Source organism: Erinaceus europaeus, chromosome 3, assembly GCF_950295315.1.
Source record: "Erinaceus europaeus chromosome 3, mEriEur2.1, whole genome shotgun sequence".
Lineage (NCBI taxonomy): Eukaryota > Metazoa > Chordata > Mammalia > Eulipotyphla > Erinaceidae > Erinaceus > Erinaceus europaeus.
In genome coordinates, this window is record NC_080164.1 from 154,549,092 (window position 1) to 154,569,790 (window position 20,699).

At 41.3% G+C, this 20,699-nt stretch overlaps 1 long non-coding RNA gene across 1 annotated transcript in view; it reads right to left on the reverse strand.

The window, feature by feature from the left end:
- Window positions 1–13,003, reverse strand: part of LOC132537564 (uncharacterized) — a 521,799-nt gene extending 508,796 nt beyond the window's left edge. The window contains exon 1 of the long non-coding RNA XR_009549041.1: window positions 12,859–13,003. This is a non-coding gene — a long non-coding RNA (uncharacterized LOC132537564). The remainder of the gene's footprint in view (window positions 1–12,858) is intronic.
- Between the last annotated feature and the right edge of the window lie 7,696 nt (window positions 13,004–20,699).

Below are 20,699 nucleotides of genomic sequence, written 5' to 3' on the forward strand. Positions count from 1 at the left end.
GCTTGTCATCTCAGGATGCCTGACACAGCTATCATAAATGGAAAAATATCTTAAATCAGAAATATGTTAGGTAGGGATAGATAGCATAAGAGTTATGCAAAGAGACTCTCATTCCTGAAGCTCCAAAATCCCAGGATCGACCCCCTGCACCACTGTAAGCCACAGCTGAACAGTGCTCTGTTAAAAAAAAAAAAAAAGAAGAAGAAGAAGAAGAAGAAGGGGGTGGGCGGTGGCGCAGTGGGTTAAGCGCAAGGACCGGCATAGGGATCCCGGTTCAAGCCCCTGGCTCCCCACCTGCAGGGGGGTCGCTTCACAGGCAGTGAAGCGGGACTGCAGGTGTCTGTCTTTCTCTCACCCTCTCTGTCTTTCCCTCCTCTCTCCATTTCTCTCTGTCCTATCCAACAACGAACAACATCAACAATGGTAATAATAATAGCCACAGTGAGGTTACAACAACAAGGGCAACAAGGCGGGGGGGGGGGGGGGAATGGCCTCCAGGAGCGGTGGATTCATGGTGCAGGCACCGAGCCCAGCAATAACCCTGGAGGAAAAAGAAAAGTGTTTTTTAAAAATATTTATTTATTTTCCCTTTTGTTGCCCTTGTTTTTTTATTGTAGTTATTGTTGTTGTTGTTGATGTCGTCGTTGTTAGATAGGACAGAGAAAAATGGAGAGAGGAGGGGAAGACAGGGGGAGAGAAAGATAGACACTTGTAGACCTGCCTCACCGCCTGTGAAGCGACGCCCTTGCAGATGGGGAGCCAGAGGCTAGAACTGGGATCCTTAAGCCGGTCCTTGCACTTTGTGCCACCTGCACTTAACCCACTGCGCTACCGCCCAACTCCCCAAAAAAATGTGTTTTAAGGATTGGAAAGATAGCTCATCAGGTAGGGCACATGTGTTGTCGTGTGTGCTGTCCATGTTCAAATTTTGGCATTCAAAGCAGGAGTTGACTGACTTTGGAGTAGGGCACCAAAGAAAAAACCCTGGGTGGAGGGTGAGGATGAATGTTCAGCTTCGTGGGGGGGGGGGAATGGGACACAGTCTTTTGGTGGTGGGAATGGTGTTTATGTACATTCCTATCAATTTGTAATCATATAAATCACTAATTAATATGAGAGGGGAAAATTTATTGAATATCTCAAACAAAACAAAATTTTGGCACCACATGGAGGTAACCACGCCATCAGGGGAAGCTTCAGTGCAGTGACTTCTCTCCCCCAATTTTTATCTCTCTATTCAAGGGAATCTTTATTTGCCAAGAGCCATTTGAATATTTATAACATCATTTGTGGGCCATACAAAATTAGCAGCTTAAAAATTAACACTCTGCGGTAGGACATGACTGAGGTTCTGAAGTCTCAGGTTCAGTCCCCCACACCACCATAAACCAGAGTTGATCAGTGCTCTAGGTAAAAATAAAAATAAATGGGAGCCAGGTGGTGGCACAACTGTTTGAGCACACACGTTACAGTGCACAAGGGCCGAGGTTCAAGCCCCCAGTCTCCACCTGCAGAGGGAAAGCTTCAGGAGTGGTGAAGCAGTGCTACAGGTGTCTCTCTGTCTCTCTTCCTCTCCCTCTTCCTCTTCCCTCTCCATTTCTGGCTGTCTATTCAATAAATAAAGATAATTTTAAAATATATTTTAAAAAAAAGGAAAAGCCAATTTTCCAAAAGGCCTCCTCAAAAAAACAAAAAGGAAAAATGGCCTCTGAGATTGGTGAATTCCTAATGCTGGCACCAACCACCCAGCAATAACACTGGTGGGGACATTTTTTTTTTTAATAAATGAATAATAGCACTTAGTGTTGCTATGGAAAATGTTCCTCGATTTATTGAATTTTGAGTCCCGCCTGTAGTTGCCTTGGCACGGCCAGACCAAATGATATTTGGCCCCCAGGCTGGACTTTTCCCACTTCTATTTGAGTTGAATGAAAAATGTGACTCAGAGCAGTGGGACTGTCCATGTGCCCGGCTCAGCTCCGCCTCCCTCCCACCCCCTCACCTCACCCCCATCCCCTATGCATTTAATACACTATCTAACCAACCATCTTGGCCCATCTTTTTCTCCAGCAAAACTCCCAGCTCTGGCTCTATCCGCCAGTAATCTATGCGCACACCTGCGCTACTGTAAACATATAGATAAAGCCAGACTGGGGGACTGGGAAGCTTGTGACCACTTTGGATTCATGTTCTCCAGTCTCTCCGTGAACCTTAATACTGCCCAGGAATTCTCTGACTCCACTGTTCTGTTCACACAATGCACTTTTAAAAAAAACAAAAACAAAAACCTTTTTATCTTTATTAATTGGTTAGAGACAGCCAGAAATCAAGAGGGTTGGTGATAGAGGGAGAGAAACAGAGAAACACCTGCAGCCCTGCTTCACCACTTGTGAAGCTTTCCCCCTGCAGGTGGGGACCAGGGGCCTCTAACCCGGGTCTTTGCACTGTAACATGTGCGCTCAACCACCATCCGGCCCCACTTTTTTTTTTTTTTTTAGAAAGAGAAATGGAGAGAGGAAGGGAAGACAGAGAGGAGGAGAGAAAGACACCTGCAGACCTGCTTCACTACCTGTGAAGCTACTGCCCTGCAGGTAGGGAGCCGGGGGCTCAAACTGGGATCCTTATGCCGGTCCCTGCACTTTGTGCCATCTGCGCTTAACTTGCTGTGCTACAGCCCGACTCCTTTTTTTTTTTTTTTTTTTTTTTTTAATGTGGCACCAAAGAGAGTGGGGGAAATAAAATAATGGTTCTAAAAAAAAAAGAAGAAGAAGAAAGAAAGAAAGAAAGAAAGGAGGGAGGGAAGGAAGAAAAAAAGAAAGGAAACTTTTATGCCTTATGCCCGAGGCACCAGAGGTCCCATGTTTAATCCTCAGGACCACTCTCAAGCAGAGCTGAACAGTGTACCAACATACTAAACAAACAAATAAATAAATAGGTAATGTATTCCTTTAAGCAATATATGGCACCAGGGACCTTTTTTCCCATTCTTTTTATTATTTATTTGTTTATTATTATTTTTTTTTTGTTTTTTACTGTGGGGAGGAAGGAGAGGGACAGCAGAAAGACAAGAAAAAACACGACAGTATTGCTCTGCTATCTCCGGAGCTCCCCTGGTCCTATTCATGGTCTCCCATGGGGGGCCAAGGCTCAACCCCAGGGCCTGGTACAGGATACTGCATATGCTCTACCAGATAAGCCACCATAAACCAGAGCTGAGCAGAAGTGTGGGGGATTGAACCTGGGACTTTAGAGCCTCAGGCATGAATCTGTTTGCATAAGCATTATGCTGTCAACCTGCCTTCCCATTATTGCTAATAAGCTATTATTGGCAGTCTCTCTCTGTCTCTCTCACTTTTTCACCAGAGTGCTCTGCAGCTCTGGTTTATGGTATTTATAGTGCTCTGGTAATAATAATAGTAATAATAATATAGAAAAATAAAAGAAAATTAAATAATAATGGGAAAGCTAAAGTCACTGAGACTTTACCACTTCAGGGTAACTTTTTCAGCTAGAAAGAGATAGAGAGGTGCTGGGTGGTGGTACACCTGGTTGAGCACTTACGTTACACGTTACAATGTTCAAGAACCGGGGCTGCAGAGAGAAAGCTTCACAAGTGTTGAAGCAGTGCTGCAGGTGTCTCTCTGCCTCTGTCTCCCTTTTTACACCTCCTTTCCTCTCAATTTCTGTCTTTATCCAATAAATAAAGTTAATAAAATATTTTTAAAATAAAAAGAGATAGAAATAAACAGAAAAAGTTTCCTTCAGTGACTTGTGCACATGATAGTGGTGTAACACACTATCCAAGTAAGCTGGGGTTTTGTTTGTTTTTGTTGCTATTTCTTTCTTTTTTCTTAAAGAAAGACAAAGGGGGTCGGGCGATGGCACAGTGGGTTAAGTGCATGTGGTGCAAAGTGCAAGGACCCGCGTAAGGATACAGGTTCAAGCCCCCGGCTCCCCACCTGCAGGAGAGTCGCTTCACAGGCGGTGAAGCAGGTCTGCAGGTGTCTATCTTTCTCTCCCCCTCTCTGTCTTCCCCTCCTCTCTCCATTTCTCTCTGTCCTATCCAATAACGAACAACATCAACAATGGCAATAATAATAACCACAACAAGGCTACAACAACAAGGGCAACAAAAGGGGGAAAAATGGCCTCCAGGAGCAGTGGATTCATGGTGCAAGGCACCGAGCTCAGCAATAACCCCAGAGGAAAAAAAAAAAAAAAGAAAAAGAAAGACAAAAAGTGAAAGAGACTAAAATATCAAAAACTTTCTTCAGTGAGGTAGAGACCGAGTCTAAGTCAAGCACATGGCAAAACAGCACACTATCCAAGTGGGCTACTTCACAAAGCCGATTCTATTATTTTTAAAGTTTTTGCTTACTTATCAGTCAGAGAGAAAACCAGAGCATCACTCTGACACATCTGATGCCAGAGATCAGGGTCCTCGTGCTCAATAGTCCAAAGCTTTATCTATAATGCTACCTCCTCAGTCATAATAATAAAACTTTTTAAATAACGCCATTAGGTCTCACTACCCTACCTACTGAACTATACCTGTAACTTTCTTTGACCTTTCTCCTGTTAATCGAACAAAAGACAAAGCATTCCAACCTTCTACTTGATGCTAATCCTTTTGCTCTGTTCTTTCAAGTTCTTCAGGGTCTTGAAACCATTGACTACCTTCCTCTTCCATAATCCTTTCTGAAGTAACTCAACCCCTACCAGTTCACATAGTTATTTATTTTTAATTAAAAGAGAAAAGTAATTCTTTTTTTAATATTTATTTCCTTTTGTTGCCCTTGTTTTATTGCTGTTGTTATTGGTGCCATCGTCGTTGTTGGACAGGACAGAGAGAAATGGAGAGAGGAGGGGAAGACAGAGAGGGGGAGAGAAAGATAGACACCTGCAGACCTGCTTCACCACTTGTGAAGTGACTCCCTGTAGGTGGAGAGCCCTGGGCTCGAACCGGGATCCCTACGCAGGTCATTGAGCTTTGCACCAAGTGCTCTTAACCTGCTGTGCTACCGCCTGACTCTGGAGAAAAGTAATTCTTTTTTTTAAAAAAAATTTTTATTAATTTTATTTTTGAGAGAGATGCAGAGAGAGAGAGAGAAACACCAGAGCACTGTTCAGCTCTGGCTTATGGTGGTGCGGGGGATTGAACCTAGGATTTAGGAGCCTCAGGCATGAGAGTCTGTTTGCATAACCATTATGCTGTCTCCCCCGCCCAGAAAAGTAATTCTTAAGCATGAATTGTTTTATACTGTATGCTGGAGGATTATGTAGTAAACCAAAAAGAACTGATCGCCATGAATTTCCAGACCTGAAGACAGATTTGAAGAAGTGCATGTCTTGGCAGCCAAGAAAATAGCTCAACTAGTAGTAGCAGCATCAGACTTGCATGCCTGAGGTTCCCAGTTTGTTCCCAGGTTCCCTGACACATGTGTCAGAGGGCTGCTAAGGGTTCTCTCTCTCTCTCTCATAAAACTCATGTAGTAAATTAATCTTTTTAAAAATTATTTGTCCAGTCCATGTTATTTAACGAGAAGAATAAGGTGCTATAGAAATTTATACCAAACAGGCAGGGGAAATAGCATAATGATTATGCAAAGAGACCCTCATGCTTGATGCTCTCAAGTCCCAGGTTCAACCCCTCATATCATGACAAGCCAGAGCTGAGCAGTGCTCTGGTAAAGAGAAAAGAAAAGAAATACACCATTAAAAAAAAAAGAAGAAGAAATGTATAGAAGGAAGTGTAATCTTATCCAGTATGCCACAAAAGGCCTCCTTGAAGAAGATAAAATATAAGATGTTATTTATGGAATGTTTTAAAAACATTCCAAAACAAAACTTTAAAACATTAAAAACAATATTTTAAAAATAAATTTAAATTTTGTATAGTCCCAACCAAACTCCTATGATGGACTTTCATGAAACTACACAAGTTGATTCTAAAACTAGTATGGAGAAGGTTACAAAGAGTCAAAACAATTTGAAAATAAAGAAATTAGATAAATATATTAAAAAGAAATAAGAGTGGGAGTAGTGTTTATGTACAATCCTATCAAAGTGTAGACATATAAACCACTATTTAATTAATATGAGAGGGGAAAAATTGATCATATGTCTAGAATCTTTTAAAACACAAACTGAGTCTTTTTAATACATAGGCTGTCTTTGATATGTTGTCTCTCCCAAAAGCCTAGACCAGGGAGAATAGAAGCAACCGGTAGCACAGCTATATACAAGATGCTGGGTATTATACCCCAAACCCTAATAAAGGGACTTTCCAAAGTTAACCCTATCACCAAATAATGTGATGATAACAATAAATATCCATTGTCTTCTTGAACCCTAAGACAACAGGAACCTCACATTTCCACTATAGAGCCTATATTTCCCCGAGTCCTGGAACCTTAGGGTGGGGCCCACTTGTCTGCATGCTGCTCTCAATTCAAATCAAATAATATTGCATCCGCAGATCGCAACCTAATCAACCAACGAGTGCAATAAAGTCCCCAAACCTAGATATAGTCCAGGTCCCCTGAGATAGAGCATAGGTTCACACGTGCCCATAAACTAGGGAAAAATATATACCTGAAAGCAGAAGTACACAAGAGCATGCAGGGAATACCCCCAAACACTTCATCTGCACTATTCCAGTCTTTAGGTCCATGATTGTTCAACAATTTTTTGGCTTTGTATGTTAACTCTCTTTTCAGCCACCAGGTTCCAGATGCCAGCAAGATGCTGACCAGACTTTCCTGAACAGACGACCTCATCATTGTGTACTGGAGCTCCGCTTCCTCAGAGCCCCATCCTACTAGGGAAAGAGAGAGGCAGACTGGGAGTATGGAACGACCAGTCAACGCCCATGTTCAGTGGGGAAGCAATTATAGAAGCCAGACCTTCCACCCTCTGCAACCCACAAGACCCTGGATCCATACTCCCAGAGAGATAGAGAATGGGAAAGCTATCAGGGGAGAGGATGGGATATGGAGATCAGGTTATGGGAATTGTGCGGAATTGTACCCTTCTTATTCTATGGTTTTGTTAATGTCTCCTTTCTTTAATAAAAAAAAAGAATAAATAAATATATTAAAAGGTAAAAAAAAATAAATAAGATACAGGAGCTGGTTCTATGACGACTTATTATATGGGGCCTGCAAAATAGCTCACTTGGATACTGTGCTGCTTTGTTGTGGACACAGCCCAGGTTAGAGCTGCCCCCTATTTAAGGACGATTTGATACTGTGGTCTCTCTCCCTCTCATTCATTCTCTCACTTTCTTTCTTTCTTTCTTTCTTTCTTTCTTTCTGTCTCTTACAAAAAAAAGAAACAAACAAACAAAAACCACCAAACAGGGCTGGGCAGTAGCACAACGGGTTAAGTGCACATGGCGCAAAGTCCAAGGACTTGAGTAAGGACCCCAGTTCCAGCCCCTATTTCCTCCAGTTCTGCAGGGGAGTCGCTTCACAAGCGGTGAAGCAGGTCTGCAGGTGTCTATCTTTCTCTCTCCTTGTCTTCCCCTCCTCTCTCTCCTTTCCAACAATGACAGCAATAACAATAATAGTAATTACAATAACGAAGGGGGGAAATGGCCTCCAGGAGCAGTGGATTCATAGTGCAGGCACTGAGCTCAAGCAATAACCCTGGAGGCAAAAAACAAAAACAAACAAACAAAAAAACACACCACAAACAAAAAACTATTACATGTTGCTGTGAAAACTGGACAGCCGCGTGTAGAAAATGAAACTCAACCACCACTTAACATCATGCACCAAAATCAGATCAAAATGGGTCAGAGACCTAGATATTATATCTAAAACTATAAAATACATAAAAGAAAACATTGATGAAGCAATGCAGGAACTTGGAATCAAAGATATATTTGGAGATTCAACCTCATGGGCATGTAGAATGAAAACAAGATTAAATAAATGGAACTATATCACATTTAAAAAGCTTATACATGGGGGTCCAGCGGTAGCGCAGCTGGTTAAGTGCACGTGGCCCAAAGAACAAGGACCAGCCTAAGGATTCCGGTTCAAGCACCCGGCTCCCCACCTGCAGAGGAGTCGCTTCACAGGCAGTGAAGCAGGTCTGCAGGTGTCTATCTTTCTCTCCCCCTCTGTTTTCCCCTCCTCTCTTCATTTCTCTCTGTCCTATCCAGAACGACATCAACAAGAACAGTAATAATAACCATAACAAGGCTACAACAACAAGGGCAACAAAAGGGTTAAAAAATGGCCTCCAGGAGCAGGTGATTCATGGTGCAGGCACTTCTTCTAGCGTTTGCCCTTCTTCCATAGCCAGTCAACAGCGTCAGGTTGAAAGCTGTCAGGAGCTGCTTGTTGCTGGCTTTGAAAGTGACTGGGATCCATGTGGATTCAGTCGGCTAGGAAGGATCGTCAGTTTCCCCAATGAATGGGTACTCACGGGATGCACCACGAGAAGGTCGATCCAGTGCAGGCACTGAGCCACAGCAATAACCCTTCTACACATCGAAAGCTAACTACAAAAGGTCTTATTGTTTGTCTGTATATTGTTGTTTTACCAGAGCACTGTTTAGCTCTGGTTTATGGTGGTACTAGGATCTTGGAGCCTTAGGCATGACAGCATATCATGGAAACCACAGCGCTCTTTCCCAAGCAAGATACACTGTTGTTTATCTGTTCTATAGGATTGGAGACTACAGGATACAAATGCTAAGAATGCTATGGAACCAAAATTTTCAGACCTTAAAACTCGGGGTTTTTCTCCAGGGTTATCGCTGGGGCTCAGTACCTGCACTATGAATCCACTACTGGCCACCATTTTTCCATTGTTGTTGCTGTTATTGTTGTTGTTGTTGTTATTGGATAGGACAGAGAGAAATTGAGAAAGGAGGGGAAGACAGAGAGGGAGAGCAAATGATAGACACCTGCAGACCTGCTTCGCTGCTTTGCAACCCCCTGCAGCTGGGGAGCAGGGGGCTCGAACCGGGATTCTTTTTTTTATATTTATTTACTTATTTATTTTCTGTTTTGCTGCCCTTGTTTTTCATTGTTGTTGTAGTTATTATTGTTGTTATTGATGTCATCATTGTTAGATACACAGAGAGAAAAGGAGAGGGGAGGGGAAGACAGAGAGGGGGAGAGAAGGATAGACACCTACAGACAGGCTTCACCGCCTGTGAAGCGACTCCGCTGCAGTGAGGGCTTCAACCGGGTTCCTTCTGCGGGTCCATGCACTTTGTGCCACCTGCGCTTAACCCGTTGCTCTAACAACCAATTCCCTTGAACCCAGATTCTTGCGCTTCTTACTATTTGCTCTTAACCTGCTGCACTACAGCTCGGCTCCCAAAACTCAGGGTTTTTCTAACTTACTATGTTGGGACTTTAATTAGAAAAAGAACTTGGTGTGGTCCGGGAGGTGCACAGTGGATAAAACACTGGATTCTCAACCATGAGGTCCAGAGTTTGATCCCTGGCAGCACATGTACCAGAATGATGTCTGGTTCTTTCTCTCCTCCTATCTCTCAAATAAATAAATAAATAAATAAATAAATAAATAAATTCTTTGAAAAAAAGAAAAAGACCTTGGGGTGAGGTTAGATGGCACAATGGTTATGCAAACAAACTGTCATGCCTGAGGCTCTGAAGTCCTAGGTTCAATCCCTCACACCACTGTAAACCAGAGTTGAGCAGTGCTTTGATAAAAAAAAAAAAAAAAAAAAAAAAAGCTTAACTGATTATTTACTTATTTATTACCAGAACACTGCTCAGCTCTGGTTAATGGTAATGCTGGGGATTGAATTTGGGAGCTTGGAGCCTCAGGGTTGAAAGTTTTTTGGGCACTGGGGCTCGGTGCCTACGAATCCACGACTCCTGGAGGCCACGTTTTCCATTTTATTGGATGGGACAGAGAGAAATTGGAGAGGAGGGAGAGATACAGAGGAGGAGTGGAAAAAATAAACACCTGCACACCTATTTCACCGCTTGTGAGATGACCCCCTGAAAGTGGGAAGCCAGGGGATCAAAGCAGCATCCTTGTGCAGGTATTATGTGTGCTTAGTCCGGAGTTACTGCCCTCCACCCCACCCGGAAAGTATTTTTTTGCATAACCTTTATTGTATCTCTTCAGTGATTTTGAAACTCTAAAGTATCTATCTGGTGTCACTGTAAACGAAATCCTGGAGAGGGTGGAGGAGATAGCCTAATGATTATGCGAAACAGATTCTCAAGCCTGAGCCTCTAAATTTCCGAGTTCCAGGTTCAATTCCCCCATACCACCATTAGCCAGTGCTTGGTTAAAAATCAGTTAATCGGGAGTCGGGCAGTAGCACAGCAGGTTAAGCGCAAGTGGCGCTAAACCCAAGGACCGACAAAGGATCTCGGTTCGAGCCCCCGGCTCCCCACCTTCAGGGGAGTCCCTTCACAGGCGATGAAGCAGGTCTGCAGGTGTCTATCTTTCTCTGCCCCTCTCTGTCTTCCCCTTCTCTCTTCATTTCTCTCTAGCCTATCCAACAACGACGACATCAGTAACAACAACAATAATAACTACAACAATAAAACAACAAGGGCAACAAAAGTGAATACATAAATATTTTTAAAAAATCAATCTGGGGGTCGGGCAGTAGTGCAGTGGGTTAAGCTAACATGGCGCAAAGCGCAAGGACTGGTCTAAGGATCCCGGTTGGAGCCCCCAGCTCCCCACCTACAGGGAAGTCGCTGCACAGGTGGTAAAGCAGGTCTACAGGTGTCTATCTTTCTCTCCTCCTCTCTATCTTACCCTCCTCTTTCCATTTCTCTTTATCCTATCCAGCAACAACGACATCAATAACAACAATAATAACTACAATAAAACAACAAGGGTGACAAAAAGGAATAAATAAATATTTAAAAAATCAATTAATCTAAAACAACAGAGCAACAAAAAGGGAAAAAAGTATAGCCTCCAGGAGCAGTGTATTCACTGAGCTCCAGCAATAACCCTGGAAGCAAAAAAAATTAATTAATCTGTTAATTAATTTAAAAGGAATTCTGGAGAGTAAGGTTATGGAAGTGACAAGTAAGTGAGCAGAGTGGTATGAAAGGGACTCAAACCTAGGTCCTTGTGATTTGTAACATATGCACTCAACCAGGTGTACCACTACCTAGCCCCTTACCTCTCGATTTCTACCTGTCTCTATCAGAAAAATAAATAAATTTAAAAATAAAGAAAAGAAAAAAGTGGGGTGGGTGGTGGTGTACCTGGTTAAGTTCACATATCACCATGTATAAGAATCTGGGTTTGGGCCTCCCCTCCCCACCTACAAGGAGGACGCTTCCTGAGTGGTGAAGCAAATTTGCAAGTATCTTTCTCTCTCCCTCTCTTTTCACTCTCAATTTCTTTCTGTCCTTCAAATAATAATAAAAGTAGAAAGAAAAGAAGAAAAAAAAAGGCCACTTAGTGCCGGCACCAAGCCCCATCGATAACCCTGGTGGCAATGAAAATAAAAACAAAGGGGCCAGGTGGTGGTGCACCCAGTTAACTGCAAACATCACAGTGCATAAAGACCCAGGTTCAAGCCCCTGGCCCTCACCTGTAGGGGGAAAGCTTCAGGAGTGGTGAAGCAGGGCTGCAGGTGTCTCTCTGTCTCTCTCCTTATCTCCCCACCCCTCTCAATTTCTCTAATAATAAAAATAAATAAGTAAATAATAAAAATAAATGAAAGGGGAGAAAAAAATGGCTGCCAAGAGCAATGGATTTGTTATGCAGTCACTAAGCTGTAACAATAACCCTGTGGCAATAAGAATTTTCTGAAAGACAGAAAAAGAAGGTAAGGAAGAGAGGAAGGGAGGGAGGAAGACGAGCAGTGTCACAGCAATAAAACATTTTCTTTGAGGCAGTGGGAACAGGATGTACACAACTCAGGGTTCAAAAGAAGCACTGATTCAAAACAGACACACTAATCAAGCTGCTCCTCCTCCGTATTGTTTATCCTAGTTAATGAGTGAAATAGAAAGTGGTAGAAGGGGGTCTATAGCGCAGTGGGTTAAGCACACATGGCGCAAAGCACAAGGACCGGCAGAAGGATCCTGGTTTGAGCCCCCAGATCCCCACCTTCAGGGAAGTCACTTCACAGGGAGTGAAGCAGGTCTGCAGGTGTCTATCTTTCTCCCTTCCTCTCTCCATTTCTCTCTGTCCTATCCAACAACATCAATAACAATGATAATAATAACCGCAACAATGGTAAAATAACCAGGGTAACAAAAGAGAAAAAATGGCCTCCAGGAGCAGTGGATTCGTGGTGCAGGCACTGAGCCCGGCAATAACCTTGGAGGCAAAAAAATAAAATAAAAAGAAAGTGGTAGGAGTGATGATAGAAAAATGGTAACAATTTAAAAGGGACTACAAATTGAGGTCTAGCAAGTTGTATCAAAATGTCTTTGCAAATAATCATCCATTGATTCTGGAAAATCCTAGTCATTACTTCTTTTTTTTTTAATTTATTTCTTTATTGGGGAATTAATGTTTTACATTCAACAGTAAATACAATAGTTTGTACATGCATAACATTCCCCAGTTTCCCATTTAACAATACAACCCCCACTATGTCATTTATCATCCTTCATGGACCTGTATTCTCCCTACCAACCCACCCAAGAGTCTTTTACTTGGGGGCAATATGCCAATTCCATTTCAGGTTCTACTTGTGTTTTCTTTTCTGATCTTGTTTTTCTTTTCTTTTTTTTAAATATATATTTTTAATATTTATTTTATTTATTCCCTTTTGTTGCCCTTGTTGTTTTGTTGTTGTAGTTATTGTTGTTGGATAGGACAGAGAGAAATGAAGAGAGGAGGGGAAGACAGAGAGGGGGAGAGAGAAAGATAGACACCTGCAGACCTGCTTCACCGCCTGTGAAGCGACTCCCCTGCAGGTGGGGAGCCAGGGTTCGAACTGGGATCCTTAGGCCGGTCCTTGTGCTTTGCGCCACCTGCGCTTAACCCGCTGCGCTACAGCCCGACTCCCTCTGATGTTGTTTTTCAACTTCTGCCTGAGAGTGAGATCATCCCATATTCATCCTTCTGTTTCTGACTTATTTCACTCAACATGATTTTTTTCAAGGTCCATCCAAGATTGGCTGAAAACGGTGAAGTCACCATTTTTTACAGCTCAGTAGTATTCCATTGTGTATATATACCACAACTTGCTCAGCCACTCATCTGTTGTTGGACACCTGGGTTGCTTCCAGGTTTTGGCTATTACAAATTGTGCTGCCAAGAACATATGTGTACACAGATCTTTTTGGATGGATGTGTTGAGTTCCTCAGGATATATCCCCAGGAGAGGAATTGCAGGGTCACAGGGTAGGTCCATTTCTAGCCTTTTGAGAGTTCTCCAGACTGTTCTCCACAGAGGTTGGACCAATTGACATTCCCACCAGCAGTGTAGGAGGGTTCCTTTGACCCCACACCCTCTCCAGCATTTGCTGCTGTTACCTTTTCTGATGTATGACATTCTCACAGGAGTGAAGTGATATCTCATTGTTGTCTTGATTTGCATTTCTCTGACAATCAGAGACTTGGAGCATTTTTTCATCTGTTTCTCAGCCTTTTGGGTCTCTTCTGTGGTGAATATTCTGTCCATGTACTTCCCCCATTTTTGGATGGGGTTATTTGTTGTCTTGTTGTTGAGTCTGGCAAGCTCTTTATATATGTTGGTTATTAAACTCTTGTCTGATGTATGGCATGTAAAGATCTTCTCCCATTCTGTGAGGGGTCTCTTGGTTTGGGTAGTGGTTTCTTTTGCTGTGAAGAAGCTTTTTAATTTGATGTAGTCCCATAGGTTTATACTTGCTTTAGTCTTCTTTGTAATTGGATTCGTTTCATTGAAAATGTCTTTAAAATTTATGTGGAAAAGAGTTCTGCCAATATTTTCCTCTAAGTATTTGATAGTTTGTGGTCTAACATCCAAGTCCTTGATCCACTTGGAATTTACTTTTGTATTTGGTGAAATACAGTGGTTCAGTTTCATTCTTCTGCATGTTTCAACCCATTGTTTCCAACACCATTTGTTGAAGAGACTCTGCTTTCCCCATGTAATAGTCTGGGCCCCTTTGTCAAAGATTAGATGTCCATAGGTGTGGGGCCTCATTTCTGGGCTCTCAATTCTATTCCACTGGTCAGTGTGTCTGTTCATGTTCCAGTACCAAGCAGTTTTGATGACAATGGTCCCAGTTTGAAATCTGGGAGTGTGAGGCCTCCAGTTCTGTTCTTTTTTCTCAAGATTGTTTTGGCAATTCTAGGTCTTTTCTGGTTCCAGATAAATATTTGTAGCATTTGTTCTATTCTCCTAAAAAATGTGCTTGGGATCTTGATGGGGATAGCATTAAATTTGTAGATGGCTCTGGGTAATATATTCATTTTGATGATGTTAATTCTTCCAACCCATGAACATGGAATATCTTTCCACTTCTTTGTGTCTTTCTCAAATTCTATTGAGTAGTGACTCATAGTTTTCAGTATACAAGTCTTTCACTTCTTTGGTTAGATTTACTCCTAGATATTTTATTATTTTTGTTGCTATAGTAAAAGGAATTGATTTCTGGATTTCAATTTCTTCTAACTTAGTGTTTGCATAGAGGAATGCCACTGACTTTTGAATGTTAATTTTGTAGCCTGACACCTTACTGTATTGCCTGATGATTTCCAAAAGCTTCTTGCTGGATTCCGTAGGTTTTTCTATGTATACTATCTTATCATCTGAAAATAAGGAGAGTTTGACTTCTTCTCTTCCAATCTGTATCCCTTTAATGACTTGCTCCTGCCTGATTGCTATGGCAAGAACTTCCAACACTATGTTGAATAGTAATGGTGATAGTGGGCATCCCTGTCTAGTACCTGATCTGAGTGGAAATGCTTCCAGTTTTTCACCATTGAGTATGATGTTGGCTGTAGGTTTGCTATATATAGACTCTACTATCTTCAGGAATTTTCCATCTATTCCCATTTTTTGTAGTGTTTTGATCATAAAGGGATGTTGTATTTTGTCAAAGGCTTTCTCTGCATCTATTGATATGACCATGTGGTTTTTGGTCTTGCTCTTGTTGATGTGGTGGATCACATTGATTGATTTACGTATATTAAACCAACCTTGCATGCCTGGGATAAACCCCACTTGGTCATGATGAACAATCTTTTTGATATACTGCTGTATCCGGTTGGCTAGAATTTTGTTCAATATTTTCGCATCTATGTCCATCAGAGATATTGGTCTGTAGTTTTCTTTTTTGGTTGTGTCCCTGTCTGCTTTTGGTATCAGGGTGATGTTGGCTTCATAGAAGCTGGCAGGGAGTATTCCAGTGTCTTCAATCTTCTGGAAGACTTTTAAAAGTAGAGGTATTAGTTCTTCTTTGAAGGTTTTGTAGAATTCATTTGTAAAACCATCTGGTCCAAGACTTTTATTTTTGGGGAGATTTTTGATAACTGTTTCAATTTCATTAGTTGTGATGGGCCTGTTCATGTTATCCACTTCCTCTTTACTTAGTTTTGGAAGTTGGTAGGTATCTAGGAAATCGTCCATTTCTTCCCGGTTCTCTAGCTTGGTGGCATATAGTTGTTCATAGAAGCCTCGCATGATATATTGAATTTCTGCAGTGTCTGTTGTGATATCTCCTCTTTCATTTACTATCTGATTTATTTGGGTCTTCTCCCTTTTTTGTTTTGTGAGTCTGGCTAAAGGTTTGTCAATTTTGTTTACTCTTTCGAAGAACCAACATTTACTTTCGTTGATCTTTTGTATGGTTTTATTATTCTCAATGTTATTTATCTCTGCCCTAACTTTAGTGATGTCTGTCCTTCTGGTTGCTTTAGGGTTCCTTTGTTGTTGTTCTTCTAGGTCTTTAAGATGTGCAATCAGGCTGTTTATTTGTGCTTTTTCTTGTTTCCTAATGTGTGCTTGTATAGCTATGAACTTCCCTCTTAGGACTGCTTTAGCTGTGTCCCAAAGATTTTGATAGCTTGTGTTTTCATTTTCATTGAACTCTCGAAACATTTTGATTTCTTCCTTGATTTCCTCTTTGACCCAGAAGTTGTTAAGAAGTGTATTGTTGAGCTTCCACATTTTGGCACTGTTACTAATCTTTTGTTGATTGTTAAGTGTTAGTTTAATTCCACTGTGGTCTGAGAAGATGCTTGGGATGATTTCAATGCTCTTGAATTGGCTGATGCTGTCTTTGTGGCCTAGTATATGGTCTATCCTTGAGAATGACCCATGTGGATTTGTGTAAAATGTGTATTCCAGTTTCTTGGGATGAATGACTCTGAAAATGTCCAATAGTTGTAGTTTATCTATCTCTTCATTTAGCTCCCTTATGTCTTTGTTGATTTTCTGCCTGGATGATCTGTCAAGTTGAGAGAGTGGGGTGTTGAAGTCCCCTACTATGATTGTGTTACTGTTAATATATTGCTGCAGCTCTTTCAGTAGAAGTTTGATGTATTTAGATGGCTTCTCATTGGGTGCATAGATGTTAATAATTGTTAAGTCCTCTTGATTGACTGATGCTCTGAGCATTAAGTAGTGTCCATTCCTATCTTTTTTAATCTTATCTATTTTAAATTCTATCATGTCAGATATGAGAATAGCTGTTCCTGCCCTTTTTTGTGGGCCATTGGCTTGTATGATAGTTTTCCATCCTTTCACTTTAAGTCTGTGTTTGTCTTGTTGGGTTAAGTGAGTTTCCTGTAGACAGCATATTGTTGGGTTGTGTTTTCTGATCCATCTTCCTACTCTGTGTCTTTTAATAGGTGAATTCAGGCCATTGACATTTATTGATATCAAAGATTGAAGATATTTTAACGCCATTCTTGTAGAGTTTTAGAGTGTTTTGATATATGTCCTATTTGTGGTGGTCTGGTTGTTTATAGGAGACCTTTCAGAACTTCTTTCAGGGCAGGCTTGGTGATGGTTGCTTCCTTCAACTGTTGCTTGTCTGAGAAGGTTTTGATGCTTCCATCTAGTCTGAATGACAGTCTAGCAGGATATAGTATTCTTGGCTGAAAGCCTTTCTCATTGAGCACTAGATAGATGTCTTGCCATTCTCTTCTGGCCTGTAGTGCTTGTATGGAGAAGTCTGCTGCTAATCTTATGGGTTTTCCTTTGTAGGTGACTCTTTGTTTTTCTCTTGCAGCCTTCAGGATCCTTTCTTTATCCTTATTTCTTTCCATTCTAAGTATGATATGTCTTGGTGTCTTTAGGTCTGGGTTAATTCTGTTTGGGACCCTCTGGGCTTCTTGAATCTTTATGTCTTTGATGTTTTCTAGACTAGAGAAATTTTCAGCTATTATGGCCTGGAAAATGCTTTCTTCCTCTCCTTCTCTTTCTTCCTCTGGTAAGCCAATAATGCGTATATTGTTTCTTTTGAAGTCATCCCATAGGACTCTGTTGTTGTTTTCAGCATCTCTTAATCTCTTTTTGAGATCTCTTACTTCTTTTTTAGTTGTCTCTAATTCATCCTCAATCTTGCTAATTCTGTCTTCAGCCTCATAGATTCTATTCTCTCTGCCCTCTACTGTTTTCTGGAGTTCATCTATTTTGTTGCCCTGCTCTGATACTGTTTTAGCTTGTTCAGCTAGTTGCATTCTTAGGTCAGCAATTTCAGCTCTCATCTCTCTAATAACCATGAGATAATTAGTATTTTCTTCCATAGTCTCATTTGTTGTTCCTGCATTTCTGATTACAATTTTTTCAAATTCTTTACTCACTCCTGTTATTATTTCCTTAGCTAATGTTTTGGATGTTGAACTCGTTATTTTGTGCTTCACCCTCTGGAGGACTTTTAGCTGGACTCTTATCCTGGTTCGATTCTCCAATATTTTTTCTTGTTGTTTTAACCATTTTATATATTATGTTATGAGTTCCCTTTATCAGTACTTTTCAAGTTATTGATCACTATTGCCTGGATTAACTTGTGTCTAAGTAAGTTAATTAAAGGGTTCACAGTGGTGGAAGTTAACAGTTATTTCAATCCCTGAGTTGGAGCTCAGTGGTTTAAAAGCCTCTTTTTTTTTTTTTCCTTCCCTGTAGGCTATGGGAGCCTGAGGGCTTTTAAACTATCAAAAGGCTTCTTAGCTTAATCACTGACTCCTGACCAAGAGATAAAGCAGGGTGTGGAAGAGATAATCCAGTGGTTATGCAAAGAGACTTTCACAGCCCCTCAGCTATGCCACTGAGGTATAGGTCTTCTGAGTTTCCTGGTTAGATCTCTGTCCCCTGATGTCCCTTCCTGTCGCTGCTCCAGATTCTGAGGGTAGTAGTAATGGAGACTCAGAGTTGCACTTGGTGAGTCTCTGGGGAGTCCTCTCCTCCCTTAAACTGTCCCCTTGTTGGTGGAGCAGACTGGAGGTGATGTCTCAACTGATAAACTGCTGAACTGTTAGCAGTCACTTAATCTCTCCTTAGGCTCCTCTTTCCTCTCTGTCACCAGCCACACGTGTTTGTACTCACGGGTGATTTACTGGGTTCCTGTGGTCATTCTAGTCCTGTCTTGTTTCGGTCCCAGGTGGTCTCCTTTGGTATTCCTAGTTGATTCCTAGGGAGAGGAGAGGAGAGGAGAGAAACCGATCTGCTGCTCGTAGCTCCGCCTCCGGAAGTCGAATCCCTCATTTTTTGGGGGGGGATTAATGTTTTACATTCAACACTAAGTACAATAGTTTGTACATGCATAACATTCCCCGTTTCCCATATAACAATACAATCCCCACTGGGTCCTCTGAATCCTTCCTGGACCTGTATTCTCCCCACCCACCCACCCCAGAGTCTTTTACTTTGGTGCGATACGCCAATTCCATTTCAGGTTCTACTTGTGTTTTCTTTTCTGATCTTGTTTTTCATGAAAATCTTTTGCATAACTATTATACCTCCACCACTCCTAATTTTTAAAAAATATTTTATTTACTTATTTATGAGAAAGAGAGGAGGAGAAAGAAAGAACCAGACATCACTCTGATACATGTACTGCCAGGGATTGAACTGAGGACCCCATGCTTGAAAGTCCAATGTTTTATCCACTGCACCACCTCCCAGATGACAACCTAAATTCATTTTATTATTTTTTTAAATGAAGTTTTCATTTTCTTTCTTTTTAAAAAATATTTTATTTATGTGGTCTGGGAGGTGGTGCAATGGATAAAGCATTGAACTCTCAAGCATGAGGTCCTGAGTTCAGTCCCCGGCAGTACATAAACCAGAGTGTTGTCTGGTTCTTTCTCTCTCTCTCTCTCTCCTCCTATCTTTCTCATAAATAAATAAAATCTTTAAAAACATATTTTTTATTTATATTAATGAAAGATACAGAGAGAAAGACCGGAGCACTGCTCAGCTCTGGCTTAAGATGATGCTGAGGATTGAACCTAAAAATATATTTTTAAAGATTTTATTTATTTATTTATTTATTTATTTATTTATTTATTTACTGCCTACAGGGTTATCGTTGAGGCTCGGTGCCTGCACTACAAATACACAGCTCCTGGTGGCCATATTTTTACATTATTGTTGATGTTGCTGTTGTTACTACTCTTGTTGTTAGACAAGACAGAGAGAAATTGAGAAAGGAGGGAAGACAGAGGGGGATAGATAGACACCTGCAGACCTGCTTCACCGCTTGTGAAGAGACACTCCCTCCTCCTGCAGTTGGGGAGCCAAGGGCTTGAACTGGGATTCTTGTGCAGGTCCTTGCACTTTCCACTATGTGTCTTAATCTGTTATGTCACTGCCTGGCCCCCAAATTTTATTTATTTATTAATGAGAAAGATAGGAGGAGAGAGAAAGAGAAAAAAAAAATTACTCTGGTGCATGTGCTGCCAGGGATTGAACTCAGGACTTCCTGCTTGAGAGTCCAGTGCTTTATCTACTACGCCATCTCTCAGACCACTCATGTCCTAAAATTTCAGGTAAAGAGATACAAGGGATAGAGACAAAGAGAGGAGACACACAGCACTGATTCACCACTCATAGAGGTGCCCCTAATGTAATGGTGCACCCACGTGGGGCTGGGACTCAAACTGGGGACTTCACACATGATAACATATACATCCTACCTACCCAACGTAGGAAGGTATCTACCAGTTCCATGAACATATACCAAAATTACTATGGGTTTATATGGAGAAGTTAGAATTACAGATCATTGCTTTCAGGGAATTAAAAAATAAAATAAAACCCTTTTGTAATTAGGATTCCTGATTAATCTGGATGGTATAGACAAGATCAGTCCCCTACCTTCAAGCATCAACGAGGATGATTTCCTACCTGGACATTCTCCATCTCAACGTGTGGCTCATGTATCCGATGATGTTTATCTGGAACTCAGACAACCCAGCTACTGTGTCCATATTGAATTACCTGACTCATTTCCTATTAGCAGATGCTGGAACCCAACAACCTTCACGAAGTTAACAAAAGGATCAGGTAAGTATTGAACTTTCCTTTTTAAAACTTCAGGCAACATAGAAGAGCATATTCTTGCTTCTACATTGCAGAAAGAGGAAAAATAGTGGGTCAAAAAGATCACATCTTTTTTTTAAGCTGTATTTGTTTATTTATTTTATGTAATAGGACAGACAGCAATTGAGAGGGAGAGGGAATAGAGAGGGAAAGACAGACACCTACAGCACTACTTCATTACTCATGAAGTTTTCCACCCTGCAAGTGGGGACCAGGAGCTTGAACCTGGGTT